General features: G+C 46.6%; 1 long non-coding RNA gene across 1 annotated transcript in view; it reads right to left on the bottom strand.

The window, feature by feature from the left end:
* Positions 1-1,589: 1,589 nt before the first annotated feature.
* Positions 1,590-26,393, bottom strand: part of LOC128122757 (uncharacterized) — a 33,080-nt gene continuing 8,276 nt past the window's right edge. The window contains exons 3-4 of the long non-coding RNA XR_008222486.1: positions 4,280-4,414; positions 1,590-2,868 (exon numbers count right to left, since the gene is read on the bottom strand). This is a non-coding gene — a long non-coding RNA (uncharacterized LOC128122757). The remainder of the gene's footprint in view (positions 2,869-4,279; positions 4,415-26,393) is intronic.

The following is a 26,393-nucleotide window of genomic DNA, read 5'->3' as shown; positions in this document are numbered from 1 at the left end:
CTCTGTCTGTCTGTCTCTCTGTCTCTCCAGTTTTCAATTTTTCTGAGGTCCTTGCCACTCTCCTGGGCCTACATTGTAGTGGATATTTGTTCTATCTATGACCTTGAAGCACCACCCCTAGAGATGTAGCAGGTAACTGTCCTACCTACCTGTGACCTTGAAGTACCTGCCCCTGGGGCATGGCCTGGGGGCTACCCTTAAGACCTGAGATGTACCTATGCCTCTCTCTTCCATCGTCTTGGGCATGGATGCTGGGACAATTCAGGCAGAAGAACAGCGTGGGACCGTCCCTCAGCTTTCCAGAACCCTACAATAAATCTGTACTTGTAGTAAGTTTTCCTTCCTAATAAATTCCTTTAAGCAGACTCCGTGGATTTCTCGTAATATTACATCTCTTCCTCCACCCTGTTCCTTTCCCAGCACCTCCAGCACTACCCAACTCCATGGGTTCCAGGCTCACCTTGAACTCCTGATCCTCCTGCCTCCACCTCCTCAGTGTTGGGATTGTAGGCATGTGCTACTGTGTTCCTTCATTTATTATGAGACAAGCTCTCACTCTGTAGCCCAGGCTAGTCTCAAACCTCAGGCAGCCAAGAATGACCTTGAACTCTTGCTTTTTCTTCCACTTTCTCAGTGCTGGGATTGCACTACCACACTCAGCTTAGCCTCATTTTAAACTGGAGAAGTAAGACAAATCTATAAGAATACAGAAAAGTGTAACCACTAGTTTATTGTACTGATTAAGTTACTGAGCTAAAGTTAGTACCTTATACACAATAAGCAACATAGTCTTCATACATACATATTCATAAAAACTGACCACACTAAAGACCCCAAAAGAAGCTGGGCGGCGGCGGTGGCATAGGCCTTTAATCCCAGCACTTGGGAGGCAGAGCCAGGTGGATCTCTGTGAGTTCGAGGCCAGCTTGGTCTACAGAGAGAGATCCAGGACAAGCGCCGAAACTACACAAAGAAACCCTATACACAGAAAAACAAACAAACAAACAAAAGACCCCAAAGGAATGCTCCATTCATTTTAAAAAGTGACTTGGACAAAGCCACCCACCCAGGAGGCCGTGGGATAGAAGCCTGACTCAGGCCTCCACCTCTTTATTTTTCCCAATAATCTAATATATTCTTCTTCTAGGGCAAGTCAACAGTAATTCCAAGTGCTAAGTATAAGTACTGTGACTTGGTGGTAAAAGGAGCCACTGTCTCAAAACCTAGAACAGTGTCAATATTCAGCCGTGTTGGATGAACAAACCAACGAGCAAATGAACTCATAAAATGACAGTAGTCTGCGGTAGTCGGAATTAGAAATGTTCCCCGTGGGCTCAGGTATCGGAGCGCTTGGTGCCAGGTTGGTGGCACTCCTTGGTGAGGCTTCAGAGGAGTGGCCTTGTTGGAGGAAGTATGTCACTGGAGGCAGACGTTGAGAATTTAAAGACCCTCACCATCTTCAGACCCCCACCATCTTTAGACACCACCACCCCCATCTTCAGATCCCTGCCATCTTCAGACACCCACCATCTTTAGACACCACCTCCCCCCCCCATCTTCAGACCCCTGCCATCTTCAGACCCCCGCCATCTTCAGCCTGCTCTCTGTTTCATGCTTTGGGTTCAAGATGTGAACCCTTGGCTTCTGCTCCAGATGCCATGCCTGCCACCTGCGGCCCTGCCTCCTGGCCATGCCGCACCATTATCCTCTGGACCCATAAGCCAAATAAACTCTTCCCTCTGTTTGCTGCTTCCAGACATGGGTGTTTATCACAGCAACAGAGGAATGACTAGTGCAGAGACTCACCCTGGAATTTTGTATTTGACACGGATATACACAAAGGTCCAGTTTTCTAGAAGGTGCCCAAGACAAGGTTGTGGGAGAGAGCTATTTCTTTACGAAGAATGTGGTGTGTCCAAGTAGCCATTAGAAACCATTAGAGGAAGCATTAAGACAAAGATATACATGCAACCAAACTGCAGGAGAACTTCCCCAGGTGACCGGGGTCAACGGGCGACGGAGTCTGGAGGACCCTAATGGTCTTCACTTATTCTCCCTCAAAACCTTTTAAAGCATCCCTCACGGTGACCAGCCCCAAGATAATGCACATTTAATTCAGCTTGTAATGCAGGGCAATCAATAGCATTGTGACACAGACTGTTTATCACACGTCATCTGAAGTTTAACACAGAAATAAATTAGTAATAGACACAAACCAAGCACTTAGAAATTCAATTTGAGGTTTCATCTTTCCCCACAAATCAAAATGCTTCTTATAGCTTATTAAATATTTCAGGATAAAGTAAAGTGGTTTTGGTTGTTTTTGTTTTGTTTTGAATCCAGGATGGAATGGATTGGAAAATTCCTTAAGGAAAAAAAATAAGTGTAATGGCTTTGGTTTTAATAATACTTTACAGTTCATAAGCTGTCTTCACATCCTATCCTGTTTTCATCCCCCTCTTCAGACTCTTGACAATTAGGACAAGTCAACGCAGCTGCAGAAGAGGGCCCTGAACCGTAAGGAGAACTGTGAGTCTCCAACACTTGGTCGAGGATGGGATTGGTCCACAGAGGGCTTTGGCTCTGATGGAGAAGGGCACCGTGACTCTACATGATGTCCTTCACTGGAGTTCAGGCTTGTCGGAGGATGTTACCATGCTTCATTAGCGTTGTTTGTTTGTTGTAGGTTTTGGGAGACTTCACGTATAGCTGGGTTAATCACATCCCTTGGTGGCTGGAGAGATGGTTCAGTGGTTAAGAACACTTGCTTCTCTAGCAGAGGACCAACTTCAGTTCTGAGCATCTACATAGCTGCTCACAACTGTCTGTTATTCCAGTTCCAAGGGATCCGAAGCTCTCCTCTGATGTCTGTGTGGACAGGCACACAGGTATACATGCAGACAAAACATTAAAAAAAAAACCCACATCCCTTAGATGGCATACAGTCTCCATCAAGGAACTGCTCTTATCTTATTCAGTCATGGACTTTTTTTTTTTTTTTTTGAGCTGAGGATCGAACCCAGGGCCTTGCGCTTGGTAGGCAAGCGCTCTACCACTGAGCTAAATCCCCAACCCAAAACACATTCCTTTGTTTGTTTGTTTGTTTTGGTTTTTTGGAGACCAGTCATGGACTTTATACCCTACTCTCATTCCACCTATATAAAATGCTGTGGGATGTTCTGTATGGCAAATGTGTTGCTGATTGGTCAATAAATAAAACACTGATTGGCCAGTAGTTAGGCAAGAGGAAGTGTAGGCGGGACAAGGAGGAGAATAAAGCTGGGAAGTGGAAGGCTGAGACAGAAAGACACTGCCAGCCGCCATCAGGACAAGGAAGATGTAAAGTACCGGTAAGCCACGAGCCATGTGGCAAGGTATAGATTTATAGAAATGGATTAATTTAAGCTGTAAGAAAAGTTAGCAAGAAGCCTGCCACGGCCATACAGTTTGTAAGCAATGTAAGTCTCTGTGTTTACTTGGTCGGGTCTGAGCGGCTGTGGGACTGGCGGGTGTCAGAGATTTGTCCTGACTGTGGGCCAGGCAGGAAAACTCTAGCTATAATAAAACCCAAAACAGGCCAAGCTCTTCCCTAGCTACCAGGGTGGAGGAAGACAGGCACCTCCCGCTCCCCCCATGCCCATAAAGCTTAGCTTTTGTCTTTATAGTGATAAGTCATTTACTTAACAAAAATTCATTTGTGTCATGTACTTAGGATGTGTGTAGCTTTCTGTATGTGCTACTTTATTAAATTATTATACCTCAGAAAGTCCTGCTGCAAGCCGGCCATGGTGGTGTGTGCCTGCAGTCAAAGCAACTTGTGAGGCCAAAGCAGTATGATCACTTGAGCCGAGAGTTCAAAATCCCTTTGGGCAGCATAACAAGACCCTCTCTCTCTCTCTCTCTCCCTCTCTCTCTCTCTCTCAAGATTTATTTATGTAGTTTATGTATATGGGTGTTTTGTCCACATGTACAGTTACACATCAGAAGAGGGTATTGGATCCCATGGGACTACAATTACAGATGGTTGTGAGCCACCATGTGGGTGCTGGGAATTGAACTCAGGACCTCTGGAAGAGCAGCCAGTGCTCTTAACTGCTGAGCAATCCCTCCTGCCTCAAAACCCCATCTCTTTTTATCTTTTCTTTTCCTTCCTTCCTCTTCCTTCCTTCCTTCTTTCCTTCCTTCCTTCCTCCCTCCCTTCCTTCCTTCCTTTCTTCTTGTTGTCATTGCTTTTTGATACAGGGTTTCTCTGTGCAGCCCTGGCTGTCCCAGAACTTACTCTGTAGTCCAGGCTGGCCTCCAACTCACAGAGATCCTCCTGCCTCTTCCTTCCAAGTGCTGGAATTAAAGACATGTGCCGCCACCACCACCCAGCAAGGCTCCATCTCTTTAAAGGAAAACATCCTGCTGGAATCTTGAACAGAATTATACAAATTATGGGTTAACTGAGAAAGAACAGAGAACTGGCACCTTAGGATTGTCGTCTTACACTGGGAGATTGCTCTCCTGGCATGTGACCCAGGGAGACAGAGACACAGAAGAGACAGAGACACAGAAAGAGACAGAGATGGAGAGACAGAGAAAGAGAATAAATTAATGCAAAAGGAATTCTCTCCCTCTCTCTCTGTCCCTTCTTCCTCTACAGGGGCTTACCCAGCACTTTAGCATGAATCTTAAAAGGTCTTATTAACAAAAACAAACCCAGAGCCAGGTATTGGGGTGAATGCTGAAAGATCAGAGAAACAGAACCAGCCACAGCTAACCTCACCTCACCAGTTCCTCATCTGATCTTGTTTCCTCAAAAGGAAGCCTCTGTGTCCTCATCTGAATGGATCTCAGCTGAACTGCTACTAAAAGCCTAAAAGCTTAACCAGGCTCTAGTTCCTGGTCCTCACACCTTATATACCTTTCTGCTTCCTGCCATCACTTTCTGGGGTTAAAGGTGTGTGTCACCATGCCTGGCTGTTTCCAGTGTGGCTTTGAACTCACAGAGATCCAGACGGATCTCTGCCTCCGGATTGCTAGGATTAAAGGTGTGTGCTATCACTGCCTAAACCTATGTTTAATATAGTGACTGTTCTTTCTCTGACCCCCAGATAAGTTTATTAGGGTGCACAATATGTCAACCACACAGCACTTCCTTTTTCTGAGGTCCTTCCACACTGATTCTCTTTATCTATGATGAGACAGTGGCCTCTGAACAAAGTGAACTGGGAGCAGAAGCCGAGGAAGTGGATGAGGAAGAAGAGGAATCAGGTTGGCAATCTCCCCCACCCCCACCCCGAGCTGAGGACCGAACCCAGGGCCTTGTGCTTACAAGGCAACTGCTCTACCACTGAGCTAAATCCCCAACCCCCAAAGTCAGTCTTTTTTTTTTTTAATTCAGTCTTTTTTTTTTTGTTTTTGTTTTTTGTGTTTTGTTTTTTGAGACAGGGTTTCTCTGTGTAGCTTTGTGCCTTTCCTGGAACTCACTCGGTAGCCCAGGCTGGCCTCGAACTCACAGAGAACCTCCTGCCTCTGCCTCCCGAGTGCTGGGATTAAAGGCGTGCTCCACCACCGTCCCAGGTTGGCAATCTTGAGTGAATCTGCAGGAGGACTTCTGGGGAAAAACTCCTGTTGGTGATTTATGCTCCTGGTTCTACCCTAGCGTTAGGTCCTGAGTCTACTGTTCTGGATGGACTCACTCACTGTTCTGGCATCCCTGACAAGTGGACATCTGAGAGGTAGCATAGTGAAGGTAAGTGTCTGTCACTGTTCTATTACACCACGACAAAGGCAGTTTATAAAGAAAGCGTTTAATTGGGGACTTGCTTATAGCACAGAGGGTTAGCCCATGATCATCATGGTGGAGAGTGTAGAAGCAGACAGGCAGGCTGACATGCAGGCACCGAAGCAGCATCTGAGAGCTCACATCTGATCCATAAGTTGCAGGAGAGAGTGAGACTGAGCCTGTTGTGGGCTTTTGAAACCTCAAAGCCTGCCCTCAGTGACACACCTCCTCCAACAAGGACACACCTCCTAATCCTTCCCAAACAGTTCACCAACTGGGAAACAAACACTCAAATATTTTAGCCTGTGGGGGACATTCTCATTCAAACCACCACAGTAAGAGTGCACAGTGAAATGACTTCAGATTTTCAGGTCAAACCAAGCTCACACCATTACATGTATGTAACTGGACAAATTCTTTAACATCTCTGCATTGGTCTTCCTTTTTGCTTGCTTCTCTCCTTCCTTCCCTTCCTCCTTTCTTTCATTCTTTCATTTAGGGCACTGAACTTTATACATGCAGGTATAAGTGTTGCAGCTCAGATGGGAAGGTATCCTGTTAGTAGGGAACCCAGGAATACCACGCAGTCATTGTAAGCTAGCAGCTTCCAGGCCTGCTCCAGGGAAGGGTTTCCCCAACACGGGAGGGTTTCCCCAGCGAAGTTGTTACAGCTCTGCTCAGGTCCCCCTGAGTGTAAGAACTCTGCTCCACTAGGGGAGAATTTCCCCAGCAAAAATGTTACAGCTCTACTCCTGGGAAAGTTGTTACAGCTGGGCTCCACTCACACCACACAACAAACCTCACTCAAGAGATTTATTGGGAACAAAAAATCCAGGAGGGTGACTGCCTCTAGGGTGAGAAGCAGCCGCAAACTGAACAGGGTACAGAGCTTATATAGGATGGGGTGGGTTGGGATTGATGGGTTTTTGTGGCCTGATTCTGGGACAAGCTCAGGGATTGATGGGATTCTGTGCTCAGGGATTGGTGGGATTCTGCAGCCTGTCTCCAGGACAAGCTCAGGGATTGGTGGGATTTCAAGCTCTGGTTCTGGGGTCAAGTCAGGGTCAGGGTGCTTTTCCTTGGCTCTTTTCACCCTACACTAGGCAAGTGCTCTACCTCTAGGCTACATCCCCAGCCCAATTTATAGTAGACGTTGCACTGCACTAACTGGTCAGCACTGGTTCTCTCATTAAATTCTTATAACCACTTTGGAGGTTGTTTCTTCTCATTGTGCCTGTCTTTGTTTGTTTATTTGTTTTGTTTTGTTTCGAGACAGGGTTTCTCTGTGTCGCCCTGGCTTTCCTGGAACTCACTCTGTAGACCAGACTGGCCTCAAACTCACAGAGATTCACCTGCCTCCACCTCCCAAGTGCTGAGATTAAAGGCCGCCACCCTCAGCCTACTTATACCTGTCTTACAAGTAAGAAACCAAGGGACTGGAGAGATGGCTCAGTGGTTAAGAGCACTGGCTGTTCTTCCAGAAGACCTGAGTTCAGTTCCCAGCACCCACATGGCAGCTCAAAACTGCCTGTAACTCTACCTCCAGGGGATCCAACACTTTCACACAGACATGCATGCAGGTAAAATACCAATGCACATAAAATAAAAATATAAATCATTAAAAAAAAAAAAACAAAAAGTAGAAGCCACAAGAAAAACAGCAGCAACAAAATAAACTTAGTGTGATAGTTGACCTCCCAGATGACCTCATTTTTATAACCAGGTAGTATTCCTGCCTATATTCAGTCTCTTTCCACTGGAGTGTTGTAGAAATTAGGGCTTAGGTAGAGGCAGGGACATCTTGGAGAGTCCAGAGTGGACATGACCAAGCTGAGCTGGGCCATGTGGGAAGAGGGGGAAAGAAAATTAAGGGGGAGAGAGGGGAGCTAGGTGCAGCAGCTGAGGGCCAAAGGGACATACAAAGAGGCTGAGTAACCAAAACATCTGGATTATATAGGGAAGGGCAGCCAGCCCTGGGCGGCAGAGTTCAGGGTAAGGGCAGGGTATGCCAGGCAGGAGAGCCAGGTACCAGGTAGGAACTGAGGGATTGAGGGAGAACCTGGCAGCCAGGTCTCTTTGATATGTGAAATAGGCACCTCAGCCATTGGTCCCAGGATTGAAACCTAACAGAAATGACACTGGGACTTGTCAGGCTTGGGTCACAAAAGACACCACAATCTCCTCCTCTTTCTCTGATGGCTGTGGGTCAGCTGGGAAGCCAGCTGCCACATAGGGACATCACTTAGGCACTCATGGGAGGGAACTAAAGCCTCTTACCGACAGCCACGTGAGTGTGCCAGAATGTCATCTGCAGATAACCGCAGCCCTGGCTGGCATCTACAACCCACGAGAGATGCCGAGCCAGAACCAGTCTCCCCGCCGCTCCCGAGTTCCTGGCTGGCACGAGCTGCGTGAGCTAATAAACGTGGTGCTTCTTGCTGCTCTTGGCTGTTTGGAGCCCCCTATCCCGGAGCATCGCATGAGTGAGACATAGTAAAGCTGTCCTCACTATTGTTATAAACACTTCCTGATTTTAGCTGAAGTCCAGTCTTGTCATGTCCGCCCTCTCTTCCACTTCCGCCTTTCCAAAGCCACATGGAAAGAGCAGTCTCTCTTCCCCATGATTAAAATCATGATAGTTTTCATGCAACTAATTCAACACATCAGATACTGCCAAAGACCAATCACATCACCGAACACGAGGGATGATAAACACAGGGATGCCTGCTCAGCCACACCCTCGAAACACGGCCTCTTGTGCCAGGTGCTGTCCTGCAGGGGCCTGATGCCTGTATGCCAGGAGGAGGAGTTCCGGGGAAGTGGGGCCCCTTTCTACAGAGAGAGAGAGGTGAAGGAACGCCTCTAGAAGCGGGGAGGGTGCTGAGGCCATAATGGACAGAGAGGGGTTCACCAGGGTGACATGAGGCAGAGGACGTCTAGGCACAAGCCCACCCCGACTCAAGCCCTTCTGGGGGCCATGCTCTCTTTCTTTTCTCCAACTTTTTCTTCCAGTACTGAGGTTTGAACCCGGGGCCTTGCATATGCTAGGTAAGCACTTTCCCACTGCGTGAGGTTCCCAGCCCTCTTTTTTACTGTTTGGATTGAGATAAGGTCTCATCAAGTAGCTTCAGGCAGGCTAGGGCTTTTGATCTCCCTGCCTCCGGCTTCCAAGTGTGTGCCACCACAGTCAGGCTTCTCTAACTTCTGAGGGCTCCCCCACATCACCTCCTCCTCCCCCTTCTTTGTAACTGTCCTCGGAATACACCCTTTCCTGTCACGTGATGGGCCTTCAGACAGAGCCAGCCCTCCAGGGTGGTCTGACCGCCGCTGAGGCAGAGCCCGTCCGCACCCTTCTTTTTCTGGATGCTCCTCCACTTGGTCCCGGCCTGCCCGAGGCTGTTGGCACCCACATCCTCCAGCTGACTCACGCTGGGCCCCCTGGCATCTGGGCTGCTAAGCTCCCTTTCACATGTGCTCCTGCACCACCACATCTCCCCCAGCTTTTTTTTTTTTTTTTCTGCCTTTTTTTTTTTTTTTCTTTGCAAAAATTCCCAGGGTGCTCTGAAGTTCAATAATTTAATCCGGACAGGCTGCTAAACTCTGGTTGTTGACAGGGGCCACATGCCAGGGCTGTGTGCCTCCAAACAAACAAGCAAACAAGTAAGAAATAAACCCCACTTTTGAACAGGCCCTGGAAACAGAAAGCCTCTTGTTGTTCGCAGGCCATTGTGGTTAGGGGTGATTCAGCCTTGCGGCAGCTCCCGCCCGCCCTCAGTATCTCCGGGGCCAGTCTGGGATCTGAAGACGCCTTCTATGAAGCAAGGGCCTGGGTGCCGGCTGGACACTTCAGGGGAGCTGAGTGCAGAGGAAGGAAATTGGAAGAGGATGTTTGTCTGGTTCCGCACGGCTCCTACCTTCCCCTTCAGAGAGAATCGGGCCATTGTCTAGGTGCACCGCTTGGCTTGTTTACCTTCTCAGACTCCAGCTCCAAGCAAGGTTTCACTCTGCTCTCCTTCTACGGAAAAATGACCACAGGAAGAGCTGCCCTTGCCAAATGTCCAGGCTCTGGTCTCCTGTCCCACTTCTCTGCCTCCCCGGTCATACCGGCTCTCAACAGAAAGCATAAAAGCAAGCTTACCCTGGTCTCATCAAAGGCAGCGCAGGGTCATTTACTCATCCGTTCATTGATGCATGTATCTATTCACTCACCTAGCATTTATTGAGTACCTACTGTGTGCCAGCATTGTTTTAGATACTGGTGATCCAAATAGGAAAGACACAATCCTTGACCTGGAGAGGAAGCCTGGCAGGATGAGAGGCCGCACAAACAGGGATGGAAAGATACAGGGGAGATACAGGGATGGAAAGGTACCGGGGAGGAATCTGAAAAGGCTTCTCGGGAAAGGTACCTTGATTTTCAAGGTAAAATAAAAGTTAGCCACGGGAAATAACAATTACTGTGTTATTAAGCATCTTCAGTGTAGCAAGCGCTGTGGTAACATTTGACATGGAGATTATTTCATTTGAATCCTCCTCACTAAGAAGGAGGGAGGCCCTGTAAATTTCCCAGTTTCCCAAATGAGGAAAGTGTGATTTAGAAAGGTCAACCGGCTTCGGGTTTTTAACTGAGAGCAATAGCAGAAGTGAGAGTCGGAGTCGGGCTTCCCCGGTTCTAGCAGCTGCTCCCTTACGCAGGGCTGCCTCAGGCAGTTGTGCAGGTTCCACATTGTACACTCCGGGGATGGCCCTTCTCTCCACCATGTGTTATGCATGGGTCTATGCATCGGGAAAGAAAAGCCCTCCTTTACCAAGGACTGTAGTCAGGCACCAGCTGTGCCCGGCAGCCACGTCAGTGGTGGGACCCTCCTCAGAGAGGCAGCTCCGCTGTACCTGCAGTGGTTGCTTGGTCTTGTAGTACTGGCTGATAGCCTGAGGCAAGCTTTCAGCCAGGTGTGTGTGTTTCCCTTTTGAACTGTCCTAGTACATAAAACAAAAGGCCCCAGGTCTCCAAACTAACTACTCAGTGTCCTTCCAATGGTCAACCTGTATTTGGCTTCCCACAGCCTGTCCGGTGACACTCACATTGCCCGCTGGCCTTCTCAGGACTCAGGTTGAGGATAAACACAATGTAGCAGGTGAGTGTCCGGAAGTCAGGGCTACAGAAATGCCATAGAGGCAGGAAGTGCCCATACTACACTGTGGCAGAGGCCATTTACCTGTGAGGAATCAAAAGATAACCCTAGGGGCAAGAGGAGCTCCCACCACTCATGTAACCAGCTGGGCGGCACTCAACACACCTGAAGTGCCAGCTCTACCTGGGTGTGGAGACAGGTGGATCCCTGGGGCTTGCTGACTTCCAGACTGGGGGAAGCCCCTGGTTCAGGGAGAGTCTGTCTCAGAAAGCATGGGTGACAGAACACCTCATACACTCTCCCGGCCCCCTGGCATGTGTGGGGGCACACACACATGTGCGCACAAAAAAATAACTAAATCTTTTAAAAGAGGGGAGGGGTTGGTGAGATGATTCCATGGCTAAGAGTGCTTGCAGCAAGAGCCAGAGGACCTGACCCTGGAAACCCAGAAAAAGGGAGATGCGCATCTGTGACCCCAGCACTCTTATGGCAAGATGGGTAATGGAGACAGGAGACTCGGCAGGGAGCTCCAGGCCCAGCTAGCCTGGAGTGTGCAGATTGACAAAACAAGAGACCACCATGGAAGCACAGCACCAACACCCAAAAGTTGTCCTCTGACCTCCAGTGTGGACTGAACTCACCGCACACACATACACGTCATAAGTGCATTAGTTAGCGCGCTCATGCACACTAACAACAAATTTAAAAATTAAGACAAATAAAAAAAATTAATCTTTAGCTAGTTGTGCTGTTGTATGCCTGTTATCTCATACTCAGGAAGGGAGACTGAGGAGGAGGATGACTTTGGAGGCCAGCCTGGGCTACATAACCTAGGACAACCTGGGTTACATGTTAAGACTGTGTCTCAACACCATCCCAGAAAAAAAAAATTGACTGGGTGTGGTTATACATGCTTATAATCCTGGCATTGGAGTTGAAGGCCATCACAGGCCTACACAGGGCGTTCCAGACCAACCTGGGTATATGGAAAGGCTCTGTCTCCAAAGGGAAAAAAAGAGGTAGTTCTTTGCCACTGGTTCTGGACACACATATTCAGGTAAGAACAGTCCAGCTTAAAACCTGGCCATTTGAATGCACAGCTAGGAGGTGTGAGAGGCCCCAGGATTCTAATTAGGAAGCCTGCCTCCATGTTTCTCAGAAAATGTCACCTTCTACAATGAAAATGAATGGTGCTTTTAAATTCTGGTAAATGACAAGTTATGAACTTGTTAATAGGCTCCTGGCCTTTCTCTAATACCAGCAAGGGACCAAGCCACAAATGGTGACTGTGATTCAATGACTATAGCAGGCCAGTGAACTTACCCCTGTTGGGACAAGCATTTGTCAATGTTTATGGCTACCTAGCACCCAAGCCCTCCCTCTATCTGGAGGGACTTCCCACTAGGTTAGTCACAGCACGCCTCGCCTCCCACTGGGGAAGCAGAAAGGCCTACGGATGAACTTTTTTCCCTGATGGCTTCTTAGGCAGAGCAAAGGCAAATGGCAGGCTGGCCAGTCACATGCTCTTGACCTAGAGTCTGGTGACAGGTTGGCTACAAAAAAGCGACTACTTTGTATTCTGTTCCTTGGGCTTCCCTATCTTCACTTGCATATGTTTTTGTTGTTACAGTGGTCATGGCAGCATATTTCAGTATATTGTCCTTCCCTCCCTCTCTCCCTCCGTTCTTTTCCCTCTCTTTTTCTTTTTCTCTGCTGGGGATGGAACACAGGGCTTTGCCCATGCTAGGCAAGTCCTTTGCCACAGGATCTCCATCCTCAGCTCTTACAATACATCAACTAGAGTCTCCATACTATACCCTCTGTCTTTATTTAAAAATTTAAAAATGTTTATTTTGATGTATGTATATGTGTGTGAGAGCCACATGTATGCAGGTTCCCGCGGAGGCCAAAAGAGGGTGATGGGTTCTGGGAAGCTGGAGCTGTAAAAGGTTGTGAGCCACCTAATGTGGGTGCTGGAAACTGAACTCCAGTCCTCTGGAAGAGCAGCCAACGCTCTTATCCACTGAGCCATCCCTCTGGACCTGTTTTCATTTTAATTTTTGTCTGCTTTTCCAGCTTCTGGTAATTTTTTATATCTTTATAATTTCTTTTCTGTTTATAGGAATGAGTTGTTTCGAAACCAGGAATTGACTGTGCACATGTTTGGGAATGCACACCCCCCACCCCAAACTGGGTTCTAGGTATGTGACACTGGAGTGAATGTCATCTGGACACTGTACAGAGTGGGTGGGAACCCAGGCACTGCAGTGAGACCAGCTGAAGCTGGAATGGGCTCTGCCACTTCGTAGCTAGGTGAGCTTCTGCATGCACCTCAACATTTCAGGGTATCATTTCCTCATTGGCAGAGTACAGATATTACTTGCATGACTGTAATTGTAACAATGTGATGATGGTAGAATCCAGCCTCTGGGCTTGGGCATGGTGGCATATACCTTTAATCTCAGCACCTGGGCAGAGGAAGGTGGATAGATCTCCATGAGTTCAAGGCCAGCCTGATCTACGTATTGAGTTCCAGGCCAGCCAAGGCTATAAGAAGGAGACCTTGTCTGAAATCAGTCAACCAACCAACCAACCAACCAATCAATCAATCAATCAAACCTCTGCTCAGGCCAGCTTTCTCTCACAAATACCAACAGGTACCCTACAGAGACTGTTAGCACCTCTAGCTTACAGATATCCTGGGGCCAAGATTTCTCACCTGTGAAATGAGTTAACATCAAGAGGGCATTGGCAGCATACATCCTTCTCCCTGCTTCCTCTTGTCTGGGAATCAAAAAGCCTGACTCTTAATGTGAAACTTCAGAAAGCAGTAAGAACAGACCCCACACTTCAGTCCCATGGCCTCTGATTCTTTTCTTCAGGAGCCTTCCATGCTCTTGTCTCTGTCTGTCCACAGTGTTAAGAACTTTTCTAATAAATTCCTTACTTCCTAGTACAGCATCTCAGTGTCCGGATGAATTTCTCCCATTTGAAACATTCCAGTAATGAGGATCAAGTGTGATCATGGCTGTGAAGGATTTTACACAGTGCCTGATGAGACTACGTGTATGAAAATGGTTGGCAATGATGGTGGTGGCTTTTTCAGCCTTCCTTCCCTCTCCCTGTCTCTCTCTGTCTCTTTCTCTCCCTCCTCTAGCTAGGAACCAAACTTGCGCCATGGCAATAGGAATACTAAATCTTACCTTCCTTAATTTACATTTTCTTTTCTTTCTTTTTTTTTTTTTTTTAAAGATGATGATTTTGTTCTTTGAGACAAGGTTTCATGTACCACAGGCTGACCTTGAACTCCCTATGTAGCTGAGCCAGGCTGTTAACTCCTGATCCTCTTGTTGCCTGCTGGGATTACAGGTGTGCCCACACATCCCATGTGATTTTTACCATCAAAGAGCTTGTTGTCCTGTAAGTCTGACTCTTTCTCACTATTTATTCCCAAAATTCCAAGCAATGGACATGTAATGTCTTACCAAAAGGATTCTAGGAGCGCTGAGGCAAAGAATCAGTGCGTTCAGCCTGTAGCATTCACAGACATTAACCCAGACGCTCCCAGGCCTCTGTCATGCACTGTGGTGTTCACAATGCAGATTTCAGTGCTCCCTAGTGGAAAAACAGGCTGTGTCTGGAGGAAGCATTCTTCAAGGGAGTGAAGTTACATTCACAGCCTCGAAGTATCTCCTATCTATCCTTGCTACATCAAACTGGCTTTTGCAAGGAAATGTGTTTCCTGGCTCTGTGGTTCCTGGGAAAGTAAATTTACTGTAAATGTGGTTAGGTGACTGTGCCTCATTTTCCAGATTCTGGGCTTCCATGAAAAATTAAGTTTCTAAACTTGCAGAGATAGAAACCAGATGCAGCTCCAATACCTGACCCGTGAAGACTATTGGGCCTGCACTGTGCACATGCTTGCACACAGCTCAAAATGTGTGCGTGTGTGTGTGTGTGTGTGTGTGTGTGTGTGTGTGTGTGTGTGTGTGTTGTATGTGTCTGTGATCACATGTACATGTGCATGCAGAGGCCAGATGTCAACACTGGGTGTATTTCTCCAGCATTTTTAAAGATTTATTTATTTATGTATGTGAGTGTTCTGTCTTCCTGTACATCTTCATGACAGGAGAGGGCACCAGATTTCATTGCAGATGGTTGTGAGCCACCATGTGGGTGCTGGGAATTGAACTCAGGACCTCTGGAAGAGCAACCAGTGCTCTTAACCACTGGGCCATCTCTCCAGCCCTCCTCGAGCCTTTCACTGAACTGGGCACTCACTTATCGGTCTAGGCTGGCTAGCCAGCAAGCCCCACAGCTCCTGCTGTAGCTGCCTCCCTGGGGCTGGGATTACAATTGTGCCCTAGCATGACTGTTTTTTGTTTTTGCTTTTTCTTTTTCTTTTTTCAGTGGATTCTGGGGATCAGACTCAGGTTCTCATGATTATGTGGCAAGCACTTTACCCACTGGGCCATCTCCCTAGTCATAGTTTTTTAAAATTTTTTAAATTACGCTTACTTGTTATTTGCATGTGTGGGGTGAGTGCTACATGTGTGGAGGTTAGGAAACGACCTGCAGGAATCCATTCTCTCCCTCCACCATGTAGGGTCCAAGGATCCTGGGTGGTCAGGCTTGGTCAGCAAGTGCCTTTGCCTGCTGAGTCATCCCCCTAGCCTCCCATTCTTAAAAAGCTGTTTATTTGTGTATGTGTACATGTGTGTGAGTGTAGTATATATATCCGTGTGGGTGCACAATATGTGTGCAGGTGCATGGGCCTGTATGCACACAGAGAGCAGAGGAGGAAGTTGGGTGTGGTGATCTGTCACTCTCTGCCTTACTCCCTTGAGACAGGGTTACTCACTGAAGCTGCAGCTAGATCGGTGACCAAGAAGTCCCCCCAATTCTGTCTCCACCACCCTTGGCACCGAGGCTGTAGGTGCCCAAGCAGCCGCACTTGGTTTTTATGTGGGTGTTGTCATGCAAACCCAGGTTCTCGGGCTCACATAGCAGACACTCCTTTTTACCCACTGGTCCATTGAATCCCAGGCAATGAATCCTAGTTTTGTTTTGTTTTTTTCCAGAGCTGAGGACCGAACCCAGGGCCTTGCACTTGCTAGGCAAGCGCTCTACCACTGAGGTAAATCCCCAACCCCCCCTCCTAGTTTTTTTTAAAGGTTTGTTAATATTGTGTGTGTGTGTGTGTGTGTGTGTGTGTGTGTGCACATGCATGTGGATGCCAGAAGAGAGCATTGGATCCCCTGAACTGGAGTTTCAGACAGTTAAGAGCCATCCATTGTGTGTCCTAGGAACTGAAACTCAGGTCCTGTGAAAGAGAAGCATAGCCTTTAACTATGGAGCTATCTCTCCAGCCCTAGCCCAGATTTTAAAAAAAGTAAATCTTGTATGTCAGGAACCATGCTAGGCACAAGAAGAACATTAATAAATTGAATGGCAGGGCTGAACTGGACATGGTGGGGTGTACCTGTAATCCCAACATTCAAGAACCAGAAGGAGGAAGGTTGTAGATTCAAGGCTGGCCTGCAGTACATGCTGAGTTGAGTTCATCCAGGATTGCAGAGAGGCCTTGTCTCAAAACACCATAAACCAACCATAGCAGGCCTGGACTGGAGAGATGGCTCGGCAGTTAGAAGAGAGACACTGACACAAACTAGGAAGTTTGGGAGGCTTTTAGGAGGAAGAACACATTTGAAACTGGGCATGATGGCACACACCTTTAATCTTGGCACTCCAGAAGCAGAGGCAGGTAGGTGGATCTCTGTGTGTTCCAAGCCATCGTGGTTTATATAGTGAGTTCCAGGACAGCCATGGCTACATAGTAAAACTTTGTCTTGGGGGAAAAAAGATTCAAACACACACATACTTTATTGGTCTTTTTTCTTAAGATTTATTTATCTTATTTTATGTGTATGAGTATTTTTTTTTTTTGTGTGTGTGTGTGTGTGTGTGTGTGTGTGTGTATACCACATGCATGATGCCTGATGCCCTCAGAGGCCAGGAGAGGGCATCAAATTCCCTGGAATTCAATTACAGATGGTTATAAGATGCCATGTGGGGGCTGGAGAGATGGCTCAGAGGTTAAGAGCACTGACTGCTCTTCCAGAGGTCCTGAGTTCAATTCCCAGCACCCACATGGTGGCTTACAACCATCTGTAATGAGATCTGGCACCCTCTTCTGTATACACAATAAATAAATAAATTTTAAAAAAAAGATGCCATGTGGATGCTAAGAATTGAGCTCAGGTCCTCTGGAAGAGCAGCAAGTGTTCTTAACTGTAAGGCATCTCTCCTGCCCCTGAAGCTGCAATCTTAGAGATGACTAGTAGTTGACTAGAGGAAGAGAGGATCAGGCAATACAGGAAGAGCATGAAGACCCTCTGATGGAGAAGAGAGAAACACATATTACCTGTAACAATAAACATTAGCTGATGGAACAGGTACTTATTAACCATTCTAGAGGTGGTGGGATCTGAGAGAATGGAGTCCATAAACGAGGTGGACTAACATCTCATGCAATAGCCAGCTTTTTAGAATGATTTCTTTCTTTTTAACTTATGTGCATTGGTGTTTTGCGTGCATGTATGTCTATGTGAGGGTGTCAGGTCCCCTGGAGCTGGAGTTACAGAGAGTTGTGAGCTGCCATGTAGGTGCTGGGAATTGAACCTGAGTTCTCTGGAAGGACTCTTAATGACTGAGCCATCTCTCCAGCCCCGCAATAGTCAACTTTATTCAGAGCATCAGACAATTTATGCTCTGAGAGTTAAGAAGAGTCACATGAATGAAGCATCCAGTCACAAGGACAAGCCACACACGTGGACAAGCTGCACAGCGAAACAGCCAGACATGGTTTTCCGTAGAGGCACATGAACAAATAACAACAGCCAGTTGTAATGAATGATCGGAGGTAAACTCACTCCTGTCTGCCACACCTGGAAAGGGTATGAAAGCACATTCCAAGAACAATTCCGTGATTTTGAAGATAGTGAGGTCTTGCCAGGCAGTGGTGGTGCATGTCAGCACTCGGGAGGCAGAGGCAGGTGGATCTCTATGAGTTTGAGACCAGCCTGGTCTACAGAGTGAGTTCCAGGACAGCCAGGGCAACACAGAGAAACCCTCCCTTGTCTTGGTTTCTTGGCGTTTTTCTCACAAGTACTCAGAATTCTCCTCACACGACTCCATTCTTGGACCATGTCCTGACAATATTGTTAATAAAAACTGACATTTATGTGCTAGGAGCTCTTAAAAGACGTTAGTCAGGTAAATTAACACTAGCTACATTAATAAAGAAGCCCCCAAGTCTCTGGAATTTCCTGTCATAAAGGTTCATTTCTTCCTCTCCATGGTTGGGCAGCTTTCCTGGGCAGTCTCTTTCAGGCCTGTATCTCTTTTGGGGATACAGGTCCTCTCACACGTGAAATCTAGATTTAATACAATAGACATGAGAGCCAAGAGGATGGGCTGGGAGATGGCTCCGTGGGTAGTCACTTGCCAAGTCAGCAACTTGAGTTTGTCTCCTGACCCTTCGTGATAGAAGGAGGGGTGATGGCCATTAGTTGCTCTTTGACTTCTGTAGAGGGAAGTTTCTCGGTCCCTCTAGATCCTGCCCGACCCTCTCAGTCCTGCCTGGCCCCACTGTCAGGATGAATCTCTCCCACCTGCGGAGGTCCCGCAGCTGCTTATAAAATCATCATTCAGAGACTTATATTAATTACAAACTGTATGGCCTATGGCTTCAACTTCTTGCTAGCTAGCTCTTTCATCTTAAATTAACCCATTTCTATAAATCTATATGTTGCCACATGGCCGTGGAGTTACCGGTCTGCTGTCTTGCTGCTCCTTCTGGGAGGGTTTGTATCTCTTCTGACTCCGCCCCTTTTCTTTCTGTATCTCTGCTTGAATTTCCTTCCTGGTTGTAAGCTTTCTTGCCATAGGCCAAAACAGCTTTATTTATTATCCAGTGGGAGCCACACATATTCACAGCATACAGAAAGACATCCCACAGCAGACTTCCACACATGCATCAGGGCTTGAGTGCACCTGCACACATACACAAACAGGTACACACCACACACACACACACACACACACACACACACACACACACACACACACACACAAATAAAGTAAAAGTAAAGTAGAAACAACAGCTTTCATCCCAGCAAGACACAGGTGGATCACATATGAGCTCAAGACCAGCCTGAGCTACAGAGTGAGTTCCAGGCCAGCTAGGGTTAGTTACACAGTGAGATCCTATCTCCAAATTTAATACAACTGGGGCTGGAGAATGGCTTATCAGTTAAAGGTGCTTACTGTTTTTGCAGAGGACCTGGGTTCAGTTCTCAGTATCTACATGGCAGCTCACAACCACCTGTAACAGTTTCAGAGGATCTGATGTCCTCTTCTGGCCTCCAGTGCTCCCACAAGCACATGGTACATATAAATGTATACAAGCACACACATGCATATCCAAAAAAAAATTTTAAAACCTTAACAACAACCAAAAAGAGGGGAAATGAGACTAGGAAAAGTATGTGTGAAGGGGAGAGGAGACAAGAAAGGCTAATAATGAGGGATGAATATAGCCAAAGTACATTATAAGCACACAAGAAAATATCATAATGAAATATGCTATTTTGCATAATTAATATATACTAATGAAACAGAGAGAGGAAGGGAGAGAACAAAGAGAAAGAGAAGGGTCAGGGAGGAAGTTATGGGCCAGGCTTGTTAAGTGAATACATCATATCTGCCTTCAGTTGCCCAGAACCCTGTCACCTGGTCCCCGGTGGACAGCCATAGATACTAGGAAATGTAGTTGACTTGTGTGTAGTATGACTCAGAACCTAGTTTCTTAACCATTGTTTGCTAACAAATCATCAAGAATCAGATTGAAGTGCCTATCCAATAAGTTACCGTTCTGGATATGAATTGAATTAGACAGAGTCACTAGATTTGGTATCCGCTAACGCCCGAGGAGCCAGGTCTGGCCAGGAAACTCACAAACAGCACATTCTATGGAAGAAGGCCTTGAACACAGCATTGATCATTAACTTCCTGGGAATGGAGACACAGCTGGGGAGAGATGCCAGGTGTCGGGGCAGGGGGGCACCTGTGGAGTTTGAGTAGATGTGGTCTGAGGTGAACATTTTTTATAGATATTACATACTAATATACAACATATATTTATAGATATTAATCATGTGGTCTATTTGCCGTGAAGGTTTGAGTGAAATTGTGTTAGGCATAGAAGATAATGCTTATATTGTTCAAAGAAGAACCAATCAACCAAGAAAACAATAACAAAATCCACTTCTAACAAACCAAAGCGAACCAAATCCAAATCTAGTGCTTGCTTGCAGCCCCCAGGGCTCAGGGGTAGATAGTGTTGCAGGTTGGTGGAGAACCCAAATATGCACCAACAGATTCCAGCGTTGCCTCTCAAAGGGAGAGGTAGCATGGAGGCTTGAGCAGGCTTCTGAGTGTGACAAGAGAAGTAAGGAAGGCTCACTAGGGCCTTCACTTACACGCACTACCACAAGCATTTTTAAAAATCATTCCAAGATTCCCTTGGGATATGTAACCCTGTAGGTCCCATCTGCCACAGGTCATCATTGCAGGTGTTCTGGCTTGAATTGGAAATATTCCCTATAGGCTCATATCTTCAACCCTTGGCACCCAGCTGGTGGTACTTTTGGGGGTGGGTTCTGGAAACTTTTGGAGGTGAGGTCGTCTAGCTAAGAGAAGTAGGTCCCTAGAGCCTGATCCTTGAAGTGTCTTAAGTGCCCCTGTTTCCTGCCTTGCTCTCTCCTTCCTAGTCCACCAGGATGTGAAGAGCTGGCATCACCTGTCCCTGCCCCCATGAACTGAACCTCTCCACTCTGCCTTCTCTTCATCCTGGGCAGGAAGCTTCTGAAGCCATGAGACCAGATGGATCGATCTTCCCTCCCTTATTTTGCTTCCATCCGGGATTGTGGTCACAGCAATTCGAAGGCTAACTAAAACAGCAGGGAAGTTGCCAAGCTGGGCTTTGCAAGGGCCTTCTGTCTTCAGAGTCCTGGCTACAGCTGTTGCCTCTGAGAGGCTTCAAGGTTTAATTGTGTTTGTGTGGAGGAGCGCACAGGTGCAATGGGGTAATTAACTTCTCGTGACATCCTAGACATCAAATGCTTTCTCTTTTGCCTTTGCTCTGGGCTCCTATTTGCAGAGAAACACTTCTGCATCCTTGCAAGTGTGTGGTGGGGGAGGAGCGGGTGTTGCATGCTGAAGCCAGAGCAAGACGTTGAATGTCTTTCTCTGTCACTTTCTGCTTTATTGCCATGAGACACAGCTTTTCACTGAACTGAAAGCTATCTATTTTGGCTATCTGGCTGGCCAGCAAGCTCTCAGGATCCACCTACTGCTGGTCCCATCCCCAGGGCTGGGGTTACAGGTGCACACAACCATACCAGGGTGTGTCTAAAAAGCCATAGGTTTTTACATGGGTGTCTCTAGTCCCCAGCCTCTGCATTCTGAAGGGTTATTTGCTTGTTCCTACTTGGGTCATTTGGCAAGGAAGAGCAGAAACTTCCAGAAAGCTTCCACTCACCTTCAAGGTGAGCAACGAGCTTCCTTCTTCTCAGAGTGACAGTTGCTTAATCCCAGCAATAAACTGCTTCCAGGGAGAAAGGACTGCTGGAAGGTCTGTGTCAATTACATGGTGATTATGAAATTCATGATGTGACTAATCCAGTGGCTGAACCTATGATTATCTGACATGATCCAAGAATATTCAGCGTAACAGGTTCTTAGCTTCTCATTAGAGAGAAGCCAGTTGAATCTGCGTGTACCGTGGATGGCTTTCTCCTTTCCTGGTCTCTCTCCATGGAAGACAGTGAGCATCGATATGATGGTTTCTGAATTAAGCTCAGTGTCCTGGGAGCTTATATAAGGTCTAATTTTCATGGTGACTCAAAGCTTGGGAACTCCGGAATGTGGCTTTATATAACTTGAAGTACCGTGAAGGTCTTTGACCTTGAAAACTTCCTTTAGTGACTTACATATGTTTTCCCATAACTAGAGTCTATGATTAGACTGTAGGTCATCCTGATAGGCCTCAGTTTTCCAAAGCACTCTGTGTTTGGGAACACTGTATAACCTTTTTAAATGGTGTGTGTGTGTGTGTGTGTGTGTGTGTGTGTGTGTGTGTGTGTGTGTGTGATGTGTTCTAATTCCAGTGTGTATTCCTGCTCATGTGGAGGCTGGAGGATCCCTCAGTAGGGTTCTCATTTCTCAAGGTCTATCCTTCCTGTTTGGAGACAGTCTGGTACTGACCTGGAGTCAGATCAGTAGACTAGGCTGGCCAAGGAGAATGATCATCTCTGAATGGCCGTCATCTCCCAACTGTTTTAGAGAAAAAGGCCTATGGCTTCTATGTATTGGTGGATGTTGGTATTTTTTTTGTCTAGGTTTCTAGGGCAAAGCTAATTGGCTACTGGTTCAAAAGTTGCCATCCAGGGCTGGGGAGATAGCTGGGCAGTTCAGATCACTTGTTGCTCTTCCAGAGGACCTGAGTTTGGTTTCCAGCATCCACATCAGGTAGCTCACAACCAAATGTAATTCCAGCTCCAGGGGATCCAACATCTTCTGGCCACTGTGGATACCCTTTCTATATACACACACAAATAAAATAAAATAATAAAATAAGAAATCTGTCATCTGCAGGTGGGGCAGTAGCCTGCAGATGAATTTCTAAATGGTCTTATTAAATAAAAAAAAACACAGAGCCCGATATAGAGGTGAATACCTGAGAGATCAGGGAAATAGGGAAAGCCACAGCTAACCTTACCTTACCAACTCTGTAGCTTCCAAATGCGAGTTATTTCCTGTCTACCCACGCCTAAGTGCCTTGCTGTTCTGCCATCTGATTTACTCTCTCTGTCCAGCCACATCACTTCCTCTTCCTACACAGCTGTCACTTCCTGTCTGTTTGTACAGAACTCTAGACCTCCATGGTTAACTAGTGTTGGAATTTAAGGCGTGTGCTACCACACCTGGCTCCATTTCCAGTGTGGCCTTGAACTCACAGAGATCCAGACATAACCCTGCCTGCCAAGTGATAAGATTAAAGGCGTGTGCTAACATTTCATGACTTCTGTGTTTACTTATAATAGCTGTTCTTATTCCTCTGATCTCCAGACAAGCTTTATTTATTAAAGCACAAATAAAATATCACATTTCAGCACAAATAAAATATCACCACAGTAGCCGATGAAACAGCCTTGTGCAATTATGGGAGGGAAAGGAGTTATCTTTCCAGGATGAGATCTGGGTGACTTGGTCTGACTGCTAAAGACGCTAAAAACATTAAGAAGAGGAAACTAGAACCTTTTGCTCTTCCTAGACAGAAATCATTAATAGGCAAAGAACAGCTCTTTAGTGTTGGTCATTCTGGTCCTTGGGAACCAAAGATTTACAGATTGGGCTGACAGATTCACAGGCTTATAGCTCCACACCTTGATAACTAGAGACATGGCTTAGCTAGAGACATGCTGATATTCTGACCTGCCCCTCGGAAACCAGTGTTAGTATTCTGACCCACCCCTTGGCACCGCCCTGTGTCCTGATGTAAAAGCCTCATTGTTTTTTCTTTTCTTTTCTTTTTTTCTTTTTTCTTTTCTTTTTTTTTTTTTTTGAGACAGGGTTTCTCTGTGTAGTTTTGGTGCCTGTCCTGGATCTCGCTCTGTAGACCAGGTTGGCCTCGAACTCACAGAGATCTGCCTGCCTCTGCCTCCCAAGTGCTGGGATTAAAGACATGCATCACAGGGTTAAGGAAAAATAAAAAAAAACCCTCCCCTCCCCTCCCTCTCTCTCTCTCTCTTCTGCCTTTTCTCCCATGAGGTGTGCACCCTTGACCCCCACTTCCTCTCTCTTTCTCTCTCTATTCTCTCCTTCTTTCCTATCTTTCCTTTCGTCTCTCTATTATAATAAACCATTTCTGCGTGGATGCAGTGTCTGGGTTGTGAATGACTGTCCACGACCACTGCCCCACCGCCATGCCTGCTTGGCGTGGGTCACCCGTCAGCCCTCTGCTGCATCTGCCCAGCATGCCAGCATATTTCCCTGCACATGTGGGATACTTTCGGAGTCCCCCGTGCAATATATCATAACATTGGCACCCATGACATCGGCAGGCAATCCCACTGCTTTCTCCTGCCCAATGGCAGTCTGACAAGCTCTGGGATCCTGTACCGCCCCCCCCATTTTTGTCCCGACTGGAGCACTGCGGGAGACTCTTCACCCTATCAGATGGGTAAGATTCCCCTCTTCCTTTCTGCCATTTCCCACAGCTGAGGATTCATCTCATTTTTCTCTAGCTGGTACCAGAACCATGTGTCTTTCAGGCTCATAGCCCGGCCCCTGTCCCTATGTGACGACATATGGAGACAGCCTATGCCCACTCAATCCCACAGCATCTGGTATGATGGTCCATTGGCTCTCTTGTGCCATTCATTGGTCCTCGCTGACCCTCTGGGATGCTGGAGGTCAGTCCTTTGGATCTTTTTACCTCACTGTGGAAAATACACCTACCCTCTCCTATCCCAGCTCCCTCCTCCACCGCACAACACCCATGCTCTTCCAGTTTCTGCTAAACAATTGCGTCATCACCTGTTGCCAGGTTCCTTTCCACAGCATCTACACCCTTTAAAATTGCCCATTAGGCAAAGTTTGTTCTCTTTACTTTTCCCTTGCTTCTAATTCCTCTCCTTGTCTGCAATTCTATCTCTTAAATATTTTCTCTCTGTGGTCCAACTCCGTTGCCAGGACCTCCTGTTCCACCCGCGGGACTTTAGTGCGCAGCCCTGAGCCCTGCCCCACTGGGGTGGCAGACTAGCTGCAGAAATGTCTGGTCACTTGACTGTATTTCTGCTGCTGCTGCCACCACCACCACCGCTCATGCTGTTGGGGCAAGCCAGGCAGAGCATAGCCCCCTGCCCCCACCACTGCCGCTACCCCACGGCTTGGGTTCCTTCCTCTGAAGCTGCTCACACCGTGCCGCAGCCTGGGGTGTCCCTCTCTCCCACCCTGATGCACTGCTACTCCATTTCCTTGTCCCCTCCACAGCTCCACCTCTGAGCTCCAATGCATTAACCGTAAAAGTTTCTCCGTCTTTTTTTCAAAAATTCTATTTCCTATGTGAAATGGAAATGCGTGATTCATGGGGCCACCTATATTTCTTTCTGATTGACTTTTAAATGCTTCAGTTTTTACGTTCCTTATCTATTGAATTTCTTTTGGGAAAAACAAAACAAAACAAAAAAAACCCACATGATCATGTGATCAGGCACCATACCATATTTGATAAGGGCAATCATGTGGTCAGTCAGGTACCATCTTTAATAAGGTCAAAACAGACAGGTCATATGGCCTCACTGCCATCTTTACTAAGGGCACCAGGAAGTCACTTCCTGAATCAGTTATGGGTGGGGACAGCACACTCATATGCCAGGATAGGGTAGCAGCAGTAATGCTTAAGAGGTTTTAAATCTGTTTAAAATGCCGTGTACTAGGTCTCTTGATAAATGATTCAGGATATAAGTACCAGTTACAAAGATATAAATAAGTGACCTAAATGCTTCAAATTGCTTTCTCTTTCTATGATATTGTTATATTAAGATTTTAAAATTTCAGATTTTAATATTAATGCAATTCTGATACTGTTCGGGTCACAAGCTCAGGATTTTAAACCTATATGAGTCTATATGAGTCTATGAGTATGAGTCTATTCCTGAGAATGGCATTTTTTCTCTCTCCTGGTTTCTAATTACCAAAACTACAGGTCTGAAAATTCCAAATAAGTTCATAAATTTTAACTCTTGTCTCTAGTCTGTATCTGTTTCAGTAGGCTTCCATTTGACTAACTGACACATCCAGGCACCAGCTACCGACTTCAACCTGTGACACATGGACTTGCTGAAGACTGACGTAGATCAGTCCAGCCAAATATAAGTATTTCCTTTCTCGATGGCTAGGTCAGATGACCATATGCTTCTGATAAATACCCCATTGCTTGGGTTCCCTCCTTACCTTTGACTAGCCAGAGTCCTGACCACCTGCACCCCATTTCAGCTTGAAGCAGTTATGGAGAATATGTCATCCTGTGCTCCCTGTTCCTAGAACAGTCGTCAGGGCTAAGTTAAGGATGGAACCCCTGGCATAGGGGACCAAATTGGCTACCTAATGCCCAGTGACATACCAGGAAACTGGACCCAATATTGTCAATTGATATTTATTAATTAAAATGGTTCTGCAATAAGATAAGACACTTGACCTTCTTTATGTAGAACAAAAGAGGTATCATATGACCTTAAGAAATTATTTCTATATAAATCATTCAGGATGGAGTTTCTGGTCCACTGAGAGGGTCCTTTTCCTTTTCTCAGAGTTGGGCTGTACCCTGGTTCACAAGCCCCTTTTTCTCCTGTTCTCATTTGGCC

The sequence above is a fragment of the Peromyscus californicus genome, unplaced genomic scaffold (genome assembly GCF_007827085.1).
Source record: "Peromyscus californicus insignis strain IS unplaced genomic scaffold, ASM782708v3 Scaffold_3__1_contigs__length_106647218, whole genome shotgun sequence".
In the NCBI taxonomy this organism is placed as follows: domain Eukaryota; kingdom Metazoa; phylum Chordata; class Mammalia; order Rodentia; family Cricetidae; genus Peromyscus; species Peromyscus californicus.
This window is presented reverse-complemented; position numbering and strand designations above follow the sequence as displayed.